The following is a 19,541-nucleotide window of genomic DNA, read 5'->3' as shown; positions in this document are numbered from 1 at the left end:
CCACAGCAAAGGAAACACAAATATAAACACATGAAAATTCTAGCCTCGTTAGTAATCAGGGAAATGCAAATTAAGACTACAATTAGATACTATTTTACACCCAGCAGATTGGCAAAAATTAAGGCGTCTGACAATATGGAATATTGGAGGAGTGGGAGCCGGTCAGAATGATGAGCTCATACACGTTAGGGGAGGCACGACTCTGACCACCTTGGAAATGTCCAGCCTCCCTTGAAGAAGTCCAGCCACCCACACACTCAAGACCCTTGCCACAGGAGAGGGCATATCTACAGAGGCCCTGACCCCTGACCCCACCAGCAGCCTGCCAAGCAGCCTATGGCAGTGCTGTTCACAGCAGCAAAACTCGTGTCCAAATTAGGAAACGCTCGCACTATGTAATGCCAAGCCTGGTGAGAATCCGAAGCTAGCTCCTGCAGCACATGGCTGCAGCCAGGAAACAAAGCTGGATCTGAAAAAGCCAGTCTCAGAAGACGCAAATATTGTGGCATGAAGCAACACTAAACAATATATTGTTTTGCAGTAAACACATTTTACCAACATTGTCTGTGCAAAGTGATGCAGAACTATTTAAACCACACAAAAACAAGGGGATGATAGACATGAATTGAGGAGACAGAAAGCAGGGTGGGGCTGGCAGTTCATGGCTGTGGGTATCATACATTCCAGGTCTTGGGTCAGGATATGGTCAACAGAAGGTCCCAGGGCATCCTTACATGTCATACCTTAAATACATGTCAAGCACAGCCTTGCAAAGCTGTCAAACAGAGCATAGAAACAAGCATGAGCTGCCAGTGCCTCGTGGCGAGGCTTATGTGTGCTACCCCTAGCGACACAGTCACCTTCAGTCTCAATGTGCAAGTTGTGATTCCAAAATCCAAGGGTCCCAGTTTGCATCCTGTTGCTGAGATAACACCATAACCAAAGCCAGCCCGAGGAGGGTTTATTTTATCTTACAGCGTATAGTCCGGTGTGAAGGGAAGCCAGGGCTGGAATCTGGGCGCAGGCACTGAAGCAGAGACCATGGAGGAGTGCTGTTTTCTGGCTTGATCCACATGGCCTGCTCATCTTGCTTTATTATAGCACTCAGGACCACCTGCCCAGGGGCAGCACCACCCACAGTGCACTGGGCCTTCCTGTACCAATCATTAATAATCAATGTCCCCATAGACTTGCCTTCAGGCCAGTATGATGGAGGCAGTTTGTCAAATGAGGCTCCTCTTCCCAGATGTCGCTAGCCTGTATCAAAAACAAACAAAGCCCATCAACAAAGAAAAAAAAAACTAACCATGATGTGGAAGATTCTTACGTGCAAATATCACCATTCCAGTCAGCCCATGATACACAGCCCACATGAAAAGGTGAGGATTCCCATATTACAACAGAAGCCTTCCTATCCCCAGGGTCCCAAAGTCCTACCCAGGAGGGCCCAAAGGGTGTGTCTGCTCATCGCCACTTGTACAAAAGCCTGGCTCCCTCCTGAGGGGCCCAGCACTATCTCTGAGCTCTGCTGATGGGTCCAGCCCTCTGCCACATGTGAGGTTCCTCCTCTTAACCACGGTTGCTGATAAGCTCAGCTGCTGGATTCCCCTGTCATCCCATCTCACCTCTCCCCAACTGAGGAATCAGTCAGCTGCCAAACTTCTGATACGCCCCACAGTGTGCACTCTACTTCCATCCTGGGCACAGCTCTGGCTTCCTCATTCGTTCATCCATCATCATGGCACCAGCCTCTACTCCCCTGAGTACATGGCAGGCTGACACCCAGCACCTACCAGCAACACAGGCTACTGCAAGATGGGTAACTCTCTTGACAGAAGGAGGCTTCAGACTAGTTATGCAAGCACTGCAGTGCCCACACCTTCACCTGCTATCCTTGCCATGCCCATGCCAGGCTGTGCCCTGGAAGAGAGAAGTATGCAACAGAGCGGCGGCGGAGGGAGAGTAGGTTCAGCTGAACAAAAGGAGAGGTGCAGGCCAGGTCCAGAGGTCTCCTGCTGTGGCCAGAGAGGGCAAGAGCCTGTGATAAGGAAGAGGGACAGGGCTCTATCAACAGGAATGTACTTGGAGAGTTAAAGATATCTGGGAGATTTCTTAGACTCCCAAGGAAGGGTGGTCTAGTGCAGAAGGCTGGTCCTTCTCAAGGGCTGTCCTTCACCTTCCTCCCTACAGGATGGTGTCCTCCACGGGCATCAGGAATGGCTAGTAATAGCTTTCTTTGGCCAATACCAGGGAACAGAGGTGGCATTGCCACTTCAAGGCTATACTAGGCTCCTCCACCACTTTCCTGTCAAGATCCCTGTGGTGAACAGGCACAGTGACACACGCATGTAATCCCAGAGGTAGGTGGATCTCTGTGAGTTTGAGGCCAGATGGGTCTATAAAGTGCATCCAGGACAGCCAAGGATACACAGAGACCCCCTGTCTTAAAAAAAAAATTCCTGTGGTGCCAGAGAACATGGCTCCTGCAGTCTGGGTCTCAGAGTAAAGAGGTACAGGAAAGCCACACTAAGTGGCTTACTCAGCACTTGGGACTTGGGGTTATTAGCCACTGTAGCAAAATGATCTGGGCTGGCATGGAGAATAAAATAAACACCACTGAAAGGAAATGGTGCTGGATGCTGATCCCAGGCAAACCCCAATGGGTCTAGTAAAGTGGATGTCCACAAACACACAAGATCTGTGGTGCAGAGCGTGGTAGCTCATGGAGTGTGCTAATGTTATCGTGCAAGGAGACCTGAAAGAACAAAACCCACAGACAGCCAGACATGCTTGGTCATGCCCATCTCCGCATCAATATTCCTGTAGCTGCAAGAGTATATGAACGAAAATGCAGATGAGAGGATATAGGACACCTTGCCACCAGATGTGTTGTCCAGGAAAGGTTTTCTCAGGAATGGCCACTAGCTTGGGTTCCTTGGGAGTGCCCAAGCCCAGAATGCTATGACTCTGTTCTGTGAAGGACCTCAGAAGCACCAAATGGCTTGGACTGACAGGGCTCCAAAGTGAAGCTTCATGGAAGCCTGACCATCCCCGGCTCAGACATTCTCTGTATCTGCTTTTCCTTAAACACCTCTATCTGCACTCCTGACAATGTGCATTGAACACCAGGCCAGCAACAAGGAGGTTACCAGCCTTCAAGATCTGGGTATCCCTATCCATGTTTCATAAACCTACCTGATAGGCTAATTAAAGGGCCTATACCTGTGCAGGCAAAATGGGATAGGTGTGGCTAAGGTTCCAGGGCTTTGAGGACAGGAAGTCACAGGAAAGAGTCAGATGGAAAGAGAAGAGGAAGGAGGATGCCACGATGGGTTAGCACGGAGAAGAAACCACATGGGCCAAAAGAAAGGACCCCAATAACGGAGTGGAAAAGCCCAGGCTAAAATAAACGGCCCAGAATAAAAGCAAGTACCATGGGATTATGGATGGAAGGTAGATCAGATGAGGAAGATGAAGGTGGATGGCATTGGATGGGGGCTGGGAGATGGATGGTGAGTAGACTGAGACAGTGTAAGAAATATATCTTCCCGAGGTAAATAAGGCAATTATAAATCTAACAGGTGTCTGTGTCTTATTATTTGTGATAGCAGGTTAGATAATACTGCTGAGATAATCTTAGGGCTAATAATAAACATTATATCCCAACACTCTTTTTTTTTTTTAAGTTTATTTACAACAACACAAGTGCCAGGGATCAGAGGACACAAAAGCACGGTCCTGAAAGCTTACATACCTAGGAAGGACGCTATAACAACTTGCAGGCTAGACAAACATGGAGTGGGAAGTGACAGCTAGGCCAACTCAACTTATCCACACAAAGCTACGGTACTTGCATAGCAATGCCTAGAGGCTAACACTGATCTGGGGAAGAACATCATACTCCTCCCTCCAACACACATGCGCGCACACACACACACACACACACACACACACACACTCCATCCAAAGTGGATGTCCTCCTTCTTTAGGGGAAGAAGTATTTAATGATGAAGTATTTAAGCCTGAGGACTAAACCAGAAAAATGCAGATCTTCAGGTTCCCAGGCTAACAGCCTAAGTCAGGAGCTGCCCACAGTGCTTAAGCCCAGTGCCCTGGCTGGGGTCATGGGATACTTCACGAAGAAGGATGTTGCCGCTTAAGAGTCTCATAGAAAGCAAGTGATGCTGGGGTTTAAGAGAGGTCTTTCTACATCTTCTCGGTCTTCCTTGAGCAGAACCAGATGCTGCCTCCTGAATCGCATGACCATGACCTCTCTCTGAGATTGTGCTGCCCTCAGCTAGGGCTGCAAACAGTGGTGATCATGGAAGAAGAGTTTGCTCTTGTTGAAGCTGTGGATGAGCAGGTAGATAGAAAAGATTGCGAGTATAGCCTTGCTTATACCAACTTACATGTGTATGCTGGGAGCAGTCACTCTGGGACATATAATTTGACAATCCTGCTTCCAACAGGGTGTGGTACTTACCTACCCACTGCTGAGCACTGACAAGAAATTCTACCTTCTAGGAGAACTAGCCAGGCCCTAGATACTGCTCCTGGAACTAGCCATGGTTCCTTCAAGGGACCTGCATTCCCCAGGGTCTTATCAGGGCTGGAATCTCATATGCTTCTTTAACTGCAGATCATGTGTGTGAGAGAAGTTTGTTTGCTGTCAGGGGTGGGAGGTGGAGGCAGAAGGTTTGTTCAGCTTAGTTGTTCTTGCTTTCACTGTCATAACGTAAACAGACACATGGCATGACTTCTTTAGCAGACCTGGACCCATAGTGCATTGTCAACAGATGAGAGAAAGAAGGACCCACTGGGGCATCAGGGCACTACCTGGCTGTGTGGTCAGACCAAGATGACGAATAAACTTGAGGCCACCTTTAAGTTAAGTTTGTATCCCTGCCCTGGCTGAGGTTTGAGGTAGGGCTGAAGGTGACAGAAAGGGTGGAGGATAGATGCCATCTTCTTCCAAATCCAGTGAAGGAAATATCTTCCAGGTGAGGAAAGGACAGTTCACAGATAATCAAATGCCCAAGTAAATGACATGGCTGGAGTCTTAGGATTTCTATTGCTGTGAGGAAACACCATGACCGAAGCAACTTGGAGAGGAAAGGGTTATTTGGTTTATACTTCTATATCATAGTCCACCACTAAAGGAAATCAGGACAGGAACTCAAAAAAAGGCAGGAACTTGGAGGCAGGAGCTGATGCAGAGGTCATAGAGTGCTGCTTACTGGCTTGCTCTTCATGGTTTACTCAGTTGTCATATATATATATATATATATATATATATATATATATATATATATATATATATATATATATATATATATATATGATGACCAGACCATAGTTGGTCTCACCAACAATGTGCTGGGCCCTCCCACACCAATCACTGATTACAATATGTTCTATAAGCTTGACTAACATCCCATCTTACGAGGTGTTTTCTTAATCGAGATTCCCTCCTCTATAGCTTGTGTCCGGTTGACATAAACCTAGCCAGCACAGCAGGACTGTTAGCAGTGCCAGGTAAGTTCCCAGGGAATACAGTGAGAACCACCTACAACCATTATTCTTCTGTGCATGGTGAGCTGACCACAGTGGGTACTTAAGCACTAGTTTCCTCCCTGCCCCATAGTTCTTCTGAACTGGCTCCTCAGCCAGCTTATCTTACTCTTTCACTGTGCCTTCATCTGACCTCAAAAGGAGGTCAGGATGATGAGTGTGGATAAGTTCCAGTGTGGACACAGCTGCTCTCTATCAGGTCCTGCCTAGGGAAAATGACACCTAGAACAATGTGTGCCTCTTCTTGCCCCTGAGGGGTCATGCCTCAGCCTGGGAGAACATCCATCCTTTGGTACAAAAGAGGGTTTAGGCAGACACAGTTTACACTTGGGCATATGCTGAATTTTCTGTCAACTTGACACAGACTAGGGTTATCTGGGAAAAGAAAACCTCAACTGAGAAAGTGTACTCACTAAACTGAGCTGTGGTCAAGAATGATTCATTTTCTTGAGTAATGATTGATATTGGAAGTGCCACCCCTGGGCAGGTGGTCCTGGATGGTGAAAGAAAGAAAGGTGAACAAGCCATGGGAATGAAGTCAGTAAGCAACCTCCTCCACGATTTCTGCTTCAGGTCCTGTCTCCAGGTTCCTGGCTTGGGCTCCTGCCCTGACTTCCTTCATGATGAACTATAAATTTTAAGATGAAATAAACTGTGGTTCTCCTCTGGTGGGAACCTGGGATAGTACTCGGAATTCGACTGTTGTCTGACCCTGAGAAGATACTTCGGGGTGTGGCACCGGGGCTGTCATATTCCTCGGGGCTGAATGCCACTCTGGAAGCCCAGAGATCAAAGGTCCCAGATCTCAGGAATGGCTAACGCACTTTAGGGAGAGGCCTATGCACTAGACCAGGGTTTGGAAAGAGTTTTCCACTGAGTGTTACAACTTAGCTCTTTTAAAATGAAATTGCCGGTATCATAGGCAGTGAAAATTCTGGGAGTTCCAGAAGCCTGTGATGGTACCAAAGTATTACAGCCCTTTGGCTAAGCCGCTGTATCAAACACAGGGGTGCAGGTGAAAGCCCATGCCTGGTTGGCTTGCAGCTGGGACACAGGATCTCTGGTGACACATGGTCCTGAGAGATGCAGGTCAGTGGCTGCTGAGCTGGTGAACAGTGGAAGCTCATGATGGCCCAACAACTGGCAGTCAAGCCAAGGGAAGTGCAGAAGCTCAAGGGCGGTCAGACAGTGAATCTCCAGGGAGGAGGGTGAGTGTGTCTGATTCCACAGGATCAGGGATGCCAGGGATGCTTGATTTACAAGTAGTGGTATAGTGCCTCGTTTCCACGCAGGAGCTTGGTGTGCTAAGAAGAACAGAGTACTTAATTATCCTATACTCCAAGACACCAAAGCACCTTATTAACATAAGGTGTGTATTTCCAGGAATCCCCAGGTGGCTGCTAAACTGGTTTTGTTATCAGGAAAGGCTGGGACCTGTGATCTTTCTCTGTGGGCTATGTGACACTCTTTACAAAATCTGGGGTCACCAGATCAGGTGGAAAGAGAACCCCACTGAGAAAAGTGAGTCCACCATCTTAGACCTGGCACAAGGCTATCCAGAAGTGTCAGACTTCAACCTCATCCAGCAGAGTTCCACAATAAGCCCTTTCATCCCCAAGTTGTCTGTGGTCGGTGTTTTGTCACAGCAACAGAAAACCAACTAGGACAGGGTAGACTATGAACAGGAACAGGCAGTTGGACCCAGCAGAAACCAGGCTCAGTGCTGAGCATAAAAGGGTCCTGAAGCCAGACCTTAGCCCACCAGAACCAGAGTGTGACAACTCCCATACAGTGGCTACAGGGATCTTGGTAGCAAGAGAAACTGTAGCAGTGATTACAAAAGTGGGGACAGGAAAGACCATGCCTTAAGCCCAGGCAATAGAGAACAGAGGTTTCTAGCTCACCCATCTGCTGAGAATGGGAATAATGTGGGACCACGTGGCCATGGCTCTCCTGGCTGGAGGTTGCCACTATCCCTCTTGTCTCTGTGACAATCTGGGCATGGTGGTCTATATTCCGTGCCTCATCCAGAATCACTGTAGCATCACTGTGACCACCCTCAATGCCGTGGGTGTAAGTGACTTCCCAGAATCCTTGTCCCTTCCTAACCAAGCTACAGCAATGACGGCTACCCTGACTTTTCCGGGTACTGGGGAGCAGTGTCTGTCTGCCGCTGTGACCTGGAACATGGCAGTGCGTGATGGCTGTGTCACTGTGGTCACAGATTTCAGGGCATAGGAGGGCTGGCAAGGGGGGAGAAGCAGACATTGGTCTCAAGTTGTGCCCCACATTGCCTCAGACCCCTCCAGACTCAAGCTGAGAATGGAGGAGGATTGACTGAGGAGCAGTACCATGCCTTTCCAGAAGACATGGCCACTTGCATACAGATTCCTGGTGTGGTTAGGCTCTCTTAGCAGACATTGCTGGGGCTACAGGCTCCAGCAAGGCAGAAAGCTGGCTGATGCTGAGGCTTTTTAATGAGACCGATCCATATCTGGACATGACAGGCAGGGCTTTTGTGGCTGAACTCTGCTGGGTTTTCCAGGCACTGGAAGCAGCAGTTGGCTTCCCCAGAGCCTTGTGGGCTGGGATTCCAGGCAGGAGCCCCACCCCAGCCTCCTGCCATTGCCTCACTATGCAGCCTGGAGCAGCCACTTGGTCAATAACCCAACTGCCCCTACACATAGAAACACTTCCAGAGGGCTCTAAGCCCTCTGTGCATGGTCAGATTGGGGTGGGGGGTGGTTCACTCTAGAGTTTGCTGGGGCTGTCCCTTTTCTGGGTCCCCACCTCTAGCTAGCCTTCTGGAACTTGTTAACTTTATAAAAGGCACAAAGGTCTATGGGGCAAGTGTGGGCATCAGCAAGACCTGGATTCAAACACTGGCTCTGCCTCTAGACGGCTGTACAAGCAGCCAAGTCCCGGACTCTCCCAAGCTTCAGTGTCACACTCACAGACCTGTGCCATTCAAACACGAGGGGGGGGGGTCAAGGAAGTGGAGTCCTGCACTTACAGTGCTGAAACTGTACCTTGTGCTCTCTGTTGTTCTCAAGAGAAGCTGTGAGGCCAAACCTGTCCCCTGCCCCGACCCCTGTGAGGGGCCCTGGGCACACCCTCCAAGCTCAGCCGGGTGCTGAGATGACAGAGAGACTGGCCCGCGCCCACTCTTAGGAGCTTAAAGGTGGGGGTGGGGCAGCCGCAAGCAAAGCTGAGAACTGTTTGTGTGAGGAGCCAGAGGGATCCTGCAGAGAGGCCCCCCAGTGGCTGCAGGGTAATGAGACACTCTGGGAATCTTGTTTCTACCTAGGAAAGCCTTTGAATTAGACATGAGCAACTCAAAGAGTTTAGCTTTTCTATTCACCCAGGGCATTATACAGTGCTTAGTATGGGGAACCTTCTAAGATCGCAAAATCGCTATAATCAATTAACCATCATCACTACCATCACCATCAATATAAACCATCACCGAGCACCAACACCATCATCACCACCCACCACTATCACCACCCACCACTATCATCATCACCACCACCATCATGAGCCACTACCACTTTCATTCTGACAATCACCTCCATCCTCACCATCCCCATTTTCTGCATTGCCAGCCACTCTAGACTGCACTGTCAGCAGGTCCATTCACTACCAGCACCAGCAGGAGTCTGCAGTGCTTCAGTTACAGCCCAAGGCATCCTATTAAATAGCAGAGGGTCATGAGATGAAGAGGGGTTAAGCAGTGTGCGCAGGGTCTCTGGCTTGGCTGGAGTTACATCACAGTCCTGTGAGTCAAGACGATTGTTTATCTTACAGCTGCCAGGACTCCCCAAGATTTCTGGATGAGGGTACCATGACCCTATCCCTGAGCCATCCTGAGCAATCATAACCTAGGTCCCTTCTGGAGTCCTCCTATAGGGTCAGAGAGCAAGGTGCTGGGCCTGCCTCTCTGACCCTCCCTGTTGCTCCTAAATACAGGTACTAGCAAGAAAAGAGAGTCATTTGCATTCAATTTGCATACAGCTGCTGAAATGAGCCAGACTCCCCACCACTTCAAAAGTGAATTGTTTCAGCCTTGAAAAGGACCTTCCTACACATAGCCATCCCCCAATCTCTCTCCTGTAGAGACCCTGACTGAGGTCATGTCCCCAATTCCCTGCATCACCTCTTTGAAGAAAGCAGTTCCAATCCTGGCTCAGCCCCAACCAGAGTTCACCTTGAACAGGCATCCTGCTCTGTCTGGGCCACAGCCTTCCCACCTGGGGTAGTCTTTGGCTATGGTCATGTGATGAGGGCTTGGCAAAGCTCGCCAGCCGTCTGGACCTACCAGGACAGCTATTCTTGAAGTGCATCTTGCCAGCCCAGGGAGCTTCTGGGAGCCCTCTCTCCTCCTTTGGGTACCTTCCTCCCAAGCAGTCTCCCAAGCAGTCTCCCAGCGCACCCCTCCCATCCACCCATCTCATTTCTCTGCCCAGGCTCCAGGCAGCTTCTGCACAGTTGCAGGGTATTATTGGACCATCACACAAGAGGAGGTTAGCCCTCCAGGTAGGTTATCTCAGAGGTTATCTCTAAGGTGGGACTCCAGAGAAGGCTGATCTGATGAGTTCCAGGGATGGCTCAGGAGCTGCAGATGCTCCACTTTCCTAACCAACATGCCCTTCCTGCTTTAGTGACTCAATCATTTCCTGAGGTCCCAGCCATCGCTTAGAGAAACCTTCTGCCTTCCTGGCTGGCCCTGCTTATCCGTGCCCAAATCCTGCCCTGCTCATGTGCATGAAAGCTCATACACACGCACACACATGTACACCCAAGTTCTCATACACATAGTGTACACACAAATGCATTTGGCTGCAGCATGCCCACAAGTACATGCGAAGGGATGTGAAAACACACAAAGGTGCACATGATACACAACCTGGGTGCACACACAGGTCCCCACACTGATCATACATAAGCGGTCATCCCAAGTGCAGCCTGCACCTGTTCCCCAGGAGGGGAAGGATGCCTACGAGCTTCATTGTCTCAGAAGCAGCCTCTGCCTCTCTGGCCCCAGGGTCCTCCCCTGTGACTCGGCTACTTGTGGGGGCAGAACAGGGTGACATGTTCACCAATGCTGGCTCTGATAGGGGTGGCTGTTCTCAGGCTTTGGGGAGGAGATAGGCACCTACCTTCACCTTACCACCCTGGAGGCCTTTGCAAATTGATTAGACCTTACCGATTTAGCCTCCATCCTTCTGCTCACAAGACAAGCATCTGTTTAGCCACTCTGTAGTGCCTTCTCGTAGGCATCAAGGACACTTCCGATCCTGCCCCTACAGCACAGAACACAGGAGGTGGGAACAAAGCAGCCTTTCCAGCCAACCTCATTGAGCAGAAGTAACCCACGGTTGAAACCTGGGCAGACTTCCATCTCAGTTTCACTCTCCCAACTCACCAACCAGTCAGGAGTCTACAAGCCAGACAACAAGCTTAGGCAATGGCTGGCTGTCCTGGGCAATGGCTGCAAGCTCAGCACGGTGGACACTGAATCTGCTGACACCCCAGCTTTGGGAGCAACTTTGCCAGGCCTTCCTTGTCTGTGGTGTGGACCCACTCAGGTTTGGCCTCATCATCCAGCCATGGGAATACTGAGCACAACAGCGAGCCTCATACTCAGATCTGCACACTCAGGAGGACCCCTGAATAGGTCAAGAGAATTCTGGGGTGAGGTGGGCAAGACAGAATAGACAGGCATGAGCCTTGTCACAGACAGTCTGAAGTGAGGGATCCAGGAAGCAGAGCCCACTGAGATGGGGTGATGCTCTCTTCTCCTGCACCGGGACCTTAATATTATTAAATACAGGATGATTGGTTCAAGACTTTGCCTCAGGTTATTTTTCTGCTCAGCATTCTCCCAAGGAGGGCAGATCAGGTAGGCGTCTCTGGGGGACCTTTTCAAGACAGGAAAGGGCCCCAGCCTAAGAGCGCTGAATTCAGACAGGTCACCTTCCTGAAGGCCCATGCCCACCCCCACAAGCTGTCTTCTGAAGCGCCTGGAAACACAATTCACATTTACATTTCTCAGCAGTCTGGGAGAGAATCTATAATAATCGGATCACCAAAATGAGATTCTCCAGTGTTCTTTCTACCCAGGGACACCACACACGGCCCAGCCTCAGCAAAATCCAATTGCTGTTTATTTAACCTGCTCAGCCTCCAAATTAAAAGGCAGCCTCGTCAGACCCCCATACATACCCTCCTACCCTACCCCATCTCGGATTCTACTCAGCTCCCAACCCTTCAAAGGCACTGTCTGCCTGCAATCGCCTGGGGTGCCACCAGCCAGTATTCCTGGATCCCAGAGTTATCAAGAGGAAGTGCCCAAGAATGCCATGAAAGGAGTCAGAAACGGGAAGTCTCCTCCCACACCCTCCAACCAAAGTGTTCTTGGGGAGAGGCCCCATCTATGGATTCCAAGACCCAAGGGCCTTCCAAACCTGTAGCCCAGGCACCCTTACTACAGCAGCTCAGGCTCCACAGAACCTTCATAGTAACTGGTTTCCACATGCATGCAGGCTCCTTCTGCCCGAGCCCTGCCACTTAAGTACAGATCAGGGCTGTACCTTCCTCCAGGAAACATCCCTGTTCCAGAGCCAATGGAGAACTCTCTCCTTGGGCCTCGGCTGCCACGAACTCACCCCTTCACTGAACGGCGTAGGTATAAGGTACTTTGGGCTTGTTTTACCTGACTTTAGGTAGAGGAAAATGGGCAGAGCAAGGTAAATTACTGTAGAATGATGTACTCAGGGTGGACAGAGAGTGAGGTCAGGACTGGCTAAAATCTTCAAGGTCGTGCGTCACCTCGTGCTCTCCATAGCTACACAAAGGTGACAATGACAGTTCTCGCCCTACTGGCAGGCCAAAGGTCTGGGGATCATGACTCAGAAGCCTGTAGAGCCTCTTCAAACAGTACCCAGCTCAGCACTCACCACAGCCTCCTCAAACAGCACTCAGTTCAGAACCCAGTGGTCTCCTCAAACAGTACTCAGCACAGAACCCAACAGTCTCCTCAAGAAGTACTCAGCACAGAACCCAACATTCTCCTCAAAAAGTACCTTGTCCAGTACCTAGCCCTCCTGTACCTAGCTTAGCATTCTGTCATTCTTCAGAACTGCCCTTACAAGCACACGGCCTCGAAGGGTAGATCTGAAGGGTCCTACTTGCTACCACTTCTGCTAGACAAAGCCACTCAAAACAGCTATTAGACAAGGCATGTCTGGTGGCCATTTCTTTACTCCCACTGTGCCCGGGCCCCCTGAAGCCCTCACCACTCAGCCCATCTTCCAGGACGCAAGGCCAGTCACCTCAGCAGCACGCTTAGGATTGCAGGGGTCCTCCACAGCCTTCACGATAGGGTCTCAGCCCCCTGAGGCCAGGCATCATGTTCAGATCTATGCTGTCTCGGGCCCAAACTGGATGAACTCTGCAGGCCAGGCAGTATACACTGCTCCCCACAGCTACGCAAAGGTGACAGCGACAGTGACAGTTCTCACTCTACTGACAGATGGAAGGTCTTAAGCTGAAGGAGGCAATATTCTCCACCCCTCACTTCTTTTCCAACATGGCCACCATGCTGTGTTAAGCCTTTGTTCACTCATAAATGTTACGTTTGCCAAACTACTTCAAGAACACTGTGAGAATCTTGTTTGGGATCATGTTGAGCCTATATGGGGATTCGATGAGAGCTGACAGCTCACAGTACTGACTGCCATTCGTGAATATGTTACACACCTACCCACCTTCTAAACACCTGTAATAATATTTTGTCCTATTCTACAGATCATGGGCCACCCTACCAACCATGTGTATGGTTCCTGCCCCACCCAGGAATTCTGTGGATAATGACTCTTTCCAGTCTTTGTCTCCCCACCCCTCCATAGACCTAGCTGGGACCCTCAGTTTGGTGGCATTGCTAACACGAACTGCTTGGGTCTGGTAGACATTCTTACCGGTAAACGAAATCCAGACTTGTTCTCTCAGTTTTCTTTTTGCCATCTGTTATTAGAATGACTCTCATGGACTCCCCAAGTTTACCTTGTTAATGTGGGAGATTAGGCTCATGAGTTTTACGTCGATTAAATGAACGCTTAACCAGTGTCAAGTTGCCGTGGTGTGAATCCGTCTGGTATCCAGTCCGCACAGGATGCTGTCTGACACCACTGTGTTTCAGTTCACAGATATTTCACTTGGGTTCACGCAACAAGCTGGCTTTATGAGTTTCTCATTTGAGTGTCTTTGAGTTCAGCTTTCTACCATGCATTAAAGAATGGCCCCTCTTTTCCTGAGTTCTTAAAGCATATTCTCAAAGTTGGCAGATCTCACTTGAAACTCAGGCATGCACTTTTGAGATCATCCAGATTCAAGGCTTTCGAGGTAGGTAACATGTTTCCTACTTGTTCAACTTCCTTAGTGGGTTCACAACTATTGTGGGTACTTAGCCTTGCGGCAGTGTTGGTAAGCTGCATTCTTAAAGGAACTTGTCTGTTTTCCCCTCAGATTCTCAGTTTGTTGACATGATTATTCTTAGGATTCACTTACTTTCTTAGAAGGGTACGCTGTCCGGTCTCCTGGATCCATCTTTCTAGTCATTTGACTTTTAACGGTCTTTGCAAAGAAAAGGTTTTGTTGGACACAGCCTATGTCAGCTTGAATAAAGGTAAAATTGGAGTTGGCCTCCCTTTAGAAGCTCCCCGTTCCTTTGGGTTCTGTCGATTGTTGGCCATCCCTTTCACATTTAAAACTGTCTTCCCCTAGCACACTCATTCTCAGGTCTTTTGTGGCACAGGTACTTAAGGGTATGGACTTAATTTGAGGTACTCTGTACATTTTGTTGTGTGAACAGGTTGAGCCTCTCTAATTTGAAAATCTTAAATGACAAGAAAGAAAGAAAGAAAGAAAGAAAGAAAGAAAGAAAGGAAGGAAGGAAGGAAGGAAGGAAGGAAGGAAGGAAGGAAGGAAGGAAGGAAGGAAGGAAGGAAGGAAGGAAGAAACCGCTCCAAACACTATAACCTTTGGAGTGCTGGCAAGATGTTCAGTTTGCAGGGTCTTCAGGTCTGCTTGCTTGAAGCCAACATCGCACCCAGGCTTCCTTTTGCCTGGCATTGGGCCTGCACATCTGCTCTCACTTTTCCACTCTCAACTTTTTCCGTTCTTTCATTGTGCTGTACCTACGGATTACAAACAGCAAAGTCGTGCTTTCAGGTTTCGCAATTCTTAGCTGTTGGTTGGGATTAAACAAAAAAAAAAAAAAAAAAAATCTACGAATCTACCTGCCTCTATTTTGCTGCCTGGACAGCTCTGACATCCTACTTACTACAAAGGCTTATATTCTATTTGTCATCCCCTCCCCTTTTTAAAACCTCAACTCCCTTTTTATTCTTTCTTTCTTTCTTTCTTTCTTTCTTTCTTTCTTTCTTTCTTTCTTTTCTTTCTGTCTTTCTTTCTTTTCTGTCTTTCTTTTCTTTCTTTCTCTCTCTTTCTTTCTCTCTTTCTTTCTTTCTTTCAATTCACTGAAGATTCTTGCTTCCTTCATTGTGCTGATTCCATCTCTTTTGTCTTGGGAGTTCCGGGTTCCGACATTATTTCAGCATCTGACTTTGCCTTAAGCTTTATTTTATCCTGCTTCTCCCATACTCTTTCTTGTGTGTGCTTCCAGGACATTTTGTCTCCTGCACAGATTTCTGTAATGACAACCAAGATACAAATGTGCCCATAAGCCCAGAGGCACCTTTGTGCAGCCCCTCATCATTCAACACCCCACTCCTCGCTCCTACAACTTAATTGCCTTTTGAGTCCGACATAGCAGGTTTTTGAGACCTGCAGCTTCTCCTTTCTCCCGAGTCAGACTCCATCCTAGGGAAAGCACACAGTCCGTGTACGCGTCCCTTAAAGGACATTTGCTTTGTTTCTGATCTGAGAAAATTAGAAACAAGGATGCTGTGTCTAAGGTTTTATGTGACCACTCGAATTTACTACTCTCGGGCAAATGCCCAGGAGTGCAACTGTTGGTCTCTGTGATGTTACATTTACTTTCCGTGGAACTAACATCAAGCTTTGCAAAGGGCTTTGCTTGCCATCTAGTCCCGCTGGGAGCACCCCGTTCCCCCACCTCTCCACAGCCATGTGCATCACGTGGTTATTCTAGCCAGAGCAGCATGGGTCACTGTAGCTTTTGTTTGTGTCTCATGCTGGCTGGCAGTGCTGACCAGCTTTGCATGTGCTCTGTCTGTCTTTGGTGCAGTCAACTGAGGCTTTTGCCTATATTCTGTTGGTTTTGTTTTCTTGTTTGTTTAGCTTATCATTGAATATAGTGAACTCTTCACATATTTGGGCTCAAGTTTTTGCCAGATAAGTGATTTGTACTTAAAAAAAAAAAAAAAAAAGTCAGTGGCCTCTCTTTTCATCCTTTAACTGGCTCTTGTAGTTCTGAATTCTGAAGAAGGAACTTTTTTTTGATCATGCAAGTTTATTAATGAAGGCTAATATTCATCAATATTTAATTTTTCTTCAAATCCATGGAGCTTGGAGTATTTAAAATTCTTCCCAATTAATATTCCACCATGGTTCTGTGGTTGTTCTGTTCTTGAACTATAATCCCACGCACATGACACAGTTGTCATCACCAGCTTTTCACAGTTTGGTACATGAGCCACTTCACACAGACCCCTGGACACTCTTTTTCACCCCAGCTCTTTCCCTTGGGGAACCACTGTTCATGCCAAAGCCCATATTTGGGAAGGCCCTTTCAAAACATCTCAGCTTTCTCTTTGGAATTTCGATTTTGTCGTTATCCCTGGAGACAAGTTTGGGTTGCAACTTTAAAGTTGTCAGACTCTTGTTAGTGCTCCTGCAAGGCGGCTTCTTCCTGGATCACGCCATTCTTCATCCTTTGGGGGCTCAGGGTCACTGGGGCCATCTGGTGCAGCAACCTGGTGTCTGTAGTTCTGGATTACATCTGACACCCCATCTCCACTCACTGTTTTTCTTCCATCAGACTTACTCTCTTCTTTGAGGACTCCCATCAGGCAGATGCCAGGTTTCTAACTTGCTCCTACATCCTCCATCTCCATCAGTTTCTGTCCCCTCACCCATTCCTGGGGTTGTAACTGTGTGTAACTGTGTGTGCTAGACAAGTGCTCTAATACGGGGTCACATGCACAGCCTGGTTTACTTTCTGAGATAGAGTCTAACTCTGTAGCTCAGGCTGGCATTGAACTTGCAAGCCTGCTACCTCCCCCAGCATAGCTGAGCTTATAGACCTGGACCACCAGGCCTAGCTGCTATGAGTTCTTTGGGCATCTCCCTACTGGCTTCTTGCTTATTCATACACAGCTTAGTCTACTTGCTATGGCTTGAGAATAGAAAGCATCCCCCAAAGATTCATGCTTAAAACTTGGCCTAGGGTGGTACTTTAGTGGAATCTTTAGGCTACAAGGACAAGTGGGAGACCCTTGTATATCTGGAAGTATGCTTCTGAAGGAGGGTTATCCCTCTTCTTCCTCTTGGCTTCCTGGCTGATGAGTAAGCGCCATTGCTTTCCCATGTTCTGCTATGATATGCTACCTTCGCAGGGACTCAGAGCCACAGGATTACTGGATCTGACAAAAATCCCTGGATTGTTGTAATAGGCATTGATATCAACAGCAAGCCTCCCCACATCCTTCACATGCCACCCATTCAGGTCCAAGCCATCTTGGCTTTCTGGACATGCCTAACTACTGCTATCATCACCTACCACTCAACTGTTGTCTTTTATTTTATTTTATTTTTTAATATTTCACAGAAATGTTACCGTGTCTGATTAACCACAGGGGCTAAAATCTGGGATTGAATGAATGTTCATTTGCTATTGCTTTTAGGTCTTCCTCTGTATTTCTACCCAGTGGCCTGGCCCATCATAGGGGTTACTTGATGCTCACAGAGTCCCCTGCAGATCTATCTATGTCTACTTCCCATCAGTACTTCTGACAGGGAAAGAGGAAAGGATGGGGGCAAGGTCTGGGCTATCATGCCCACCAGCTCAGTTGCTTGAAAGCTGCTTCCTCAGGGGTCAAAAGTTTGCTATATGGCCTTTCAAGCCTTACGATGTCATGTAGCAGGCCAGATCACCCAAACTTGTTTCTCCTTCCTGATGACCTGGGACAAAGGGCAGGCTGTCTGTTCTCTGAAGTCAGAAGGATGAGGTCTATAGGAAATACCTCACATGCTTAACCAGGCAGTCTGGAGCAAGTGTGGGCTTTGGACCCAGATATCAAAGCTCTCCCAATTTTAGATTCCACCTGGCCCCTCTGTTCTGCTAAGAGCGATGCTTGGTGAGGTGATGGAGACCTCCTGGCTCTGAAGGAAACTCTCCCAGCCACCCTCTTCTGAAACATATTGCATACTTTGTTACTATCCAGAAGTGTCATTATCTGACATACTCACTGACCCCTCTAGATGTCTAGGACCTTGTCTGTCTTTGTTCCACTGGGGCCTTCCCAAGGTACCTGAGGCTGACGGGAACTCTCTAGAAACCCTCCTGCTAGACTGTGGATGCCTTTAGAGTACTCCTCCAGTTCCTCCTGCCTTTAGCTTCTTTTTTTGTCCCTCCTAACTTCTGTGTTAGCTGGCAGGTATTCAGAGCTCTGCCTGAACTCTCTCTCTCCTCAGGGCCCAGTCCCAAGAAGTCTTCAAGAAAGCTGCAGGCTGGGCAGACCTGCTTAACCTATGTGACATATGCTTACCTGGCCTCTCTAAGGCAGCCTTGTATTGCCTCATCTAGAACTCCATCTCATATTCCTCTGAAAACACTATCAAACACTCACGCTGTGACTCTAGTTACACACACACACACACACACACACACACACACACACACACACACACAACTATTCTCTTTCCCAGCAAGTCTGGGCCAGCCCTGCCCAGTCCCAGGAGGAGCAGTATCCAGTCCAGTCCTGTGTCTGAGTACACTGTCTCTGCACTGACGTGCTCTTCTCACCTGCCCCTAAGCTAGAGGTCAGGTCAATGCCTGTTTCCCCTGGGGCTGTCCCGGCTCTCAGCAGCTACTGGAAGGAACCCTAGCTCACAGGACAGGCAGACACGGTAGGCATCCTGCTTCACTCAGAGCCCCCACCCCCAACACTAGAATACACGCATGAAAAGCTGGTCTCCCAGCTCCCGTCCCAGGCTGCTTCTGCCTCCCTCTTCCCAATATCAGCAGAACTCACTGATTTTCTCCAAAATTCCTGTTCCGGCCTTGCTGAACCATCTCTTCTTCAGGGAGGCATACCCAACCCTCTAGACCACACGGGGCCCAGCTCTGTCAACTCCCCAAGTTTGGCAGATTGCTGGGCACCTAGCCCAGCATGTCTCTTTCCCTTTAGTAACAAAATCCCTACTAGGGGCTAAAAATATGAACTATTTCCCAGCTTCTATGGCAGCTAAGTGTGAGCATCCAATTTCCAGCCAATTGGATCGAGAGGCAAACAGACATCCTTCTGGAATGGGCATGCCTCCTTCTTCAAGCCATCTCCACCTCCAGCTACTCAGAACACCAGTGTGATAGTGACAGTCCAACAAACATCTTGGCCCAATAAGGACCGCAGTAGATGGGGTAGCTGAAGCCAGGCTTCACCTTGAACCTCAGGCTTGCTGTCAGCTGTGACTCTCAGCCTTCATGTAAAGGCCATCACACCAGCCTTGACACGTACTGAATTTTCTGTCAAAAGCAGTTGGCTGTCTTGCTGGCTTAACAGAGTATTCACCACATAGGTCTTTGCCTGCTTAGAATGTATTTTCTGTAACCTATTGTGAACTCTGGGGGTGTTGTTCTGCTCTGGTCACCTGTGTCCTCAACACCTAATACATGACACAGCACAGGGGATGCTCCCAAAGATGATGACATCGACATCATCATTATCATCATCATCACAACAACAACAATAATGCAGCAAAGTGCG

At 48.5% G+C, this 19,541-nt stretch overlaps 1 long non-coding RNA gene across 1 annotated transcript in view; it reads right to left on the bottom strand.

Annotated features, from left to right (window-relative positions):
* Window positions 1–513: 513 nt before the first annotated feature.
* Window positions 514–19,541, bottom strand: part of LOC129690703 (uncharacterized) — a 42,947-nt gene continuing 23,919 nt past the window's right edge. Inside the window, exon 5 of the long non-coding RNA XR_008722354.1 lies at window positions 514–1,257. This is a non-coding gene — a long non-coding RNA (uncharacterized LOC129690703). The remainder of the gene's footprint in view (window positions 1,258–19,541) is intronic.

The sequence above is a fragment of the Psammomys obesus genome, unplaced genomic scaffold (genome assembly GCF_907164565.1).
Source record: "Psammomys obesus unplaced genomic scaffold, mPsaObe1.curated_primary_1811, whole genome shotgun sequence".
Classification (NCBI taxonomy): Eukaryota; Metazoa; Chordata; class Mammalia; order Rodentia; family Muridae; genus Psammomys; species Psammomys obesus.
This window is presented reverse-complemented; position numbering and strand designations above follow the sequence as displayed.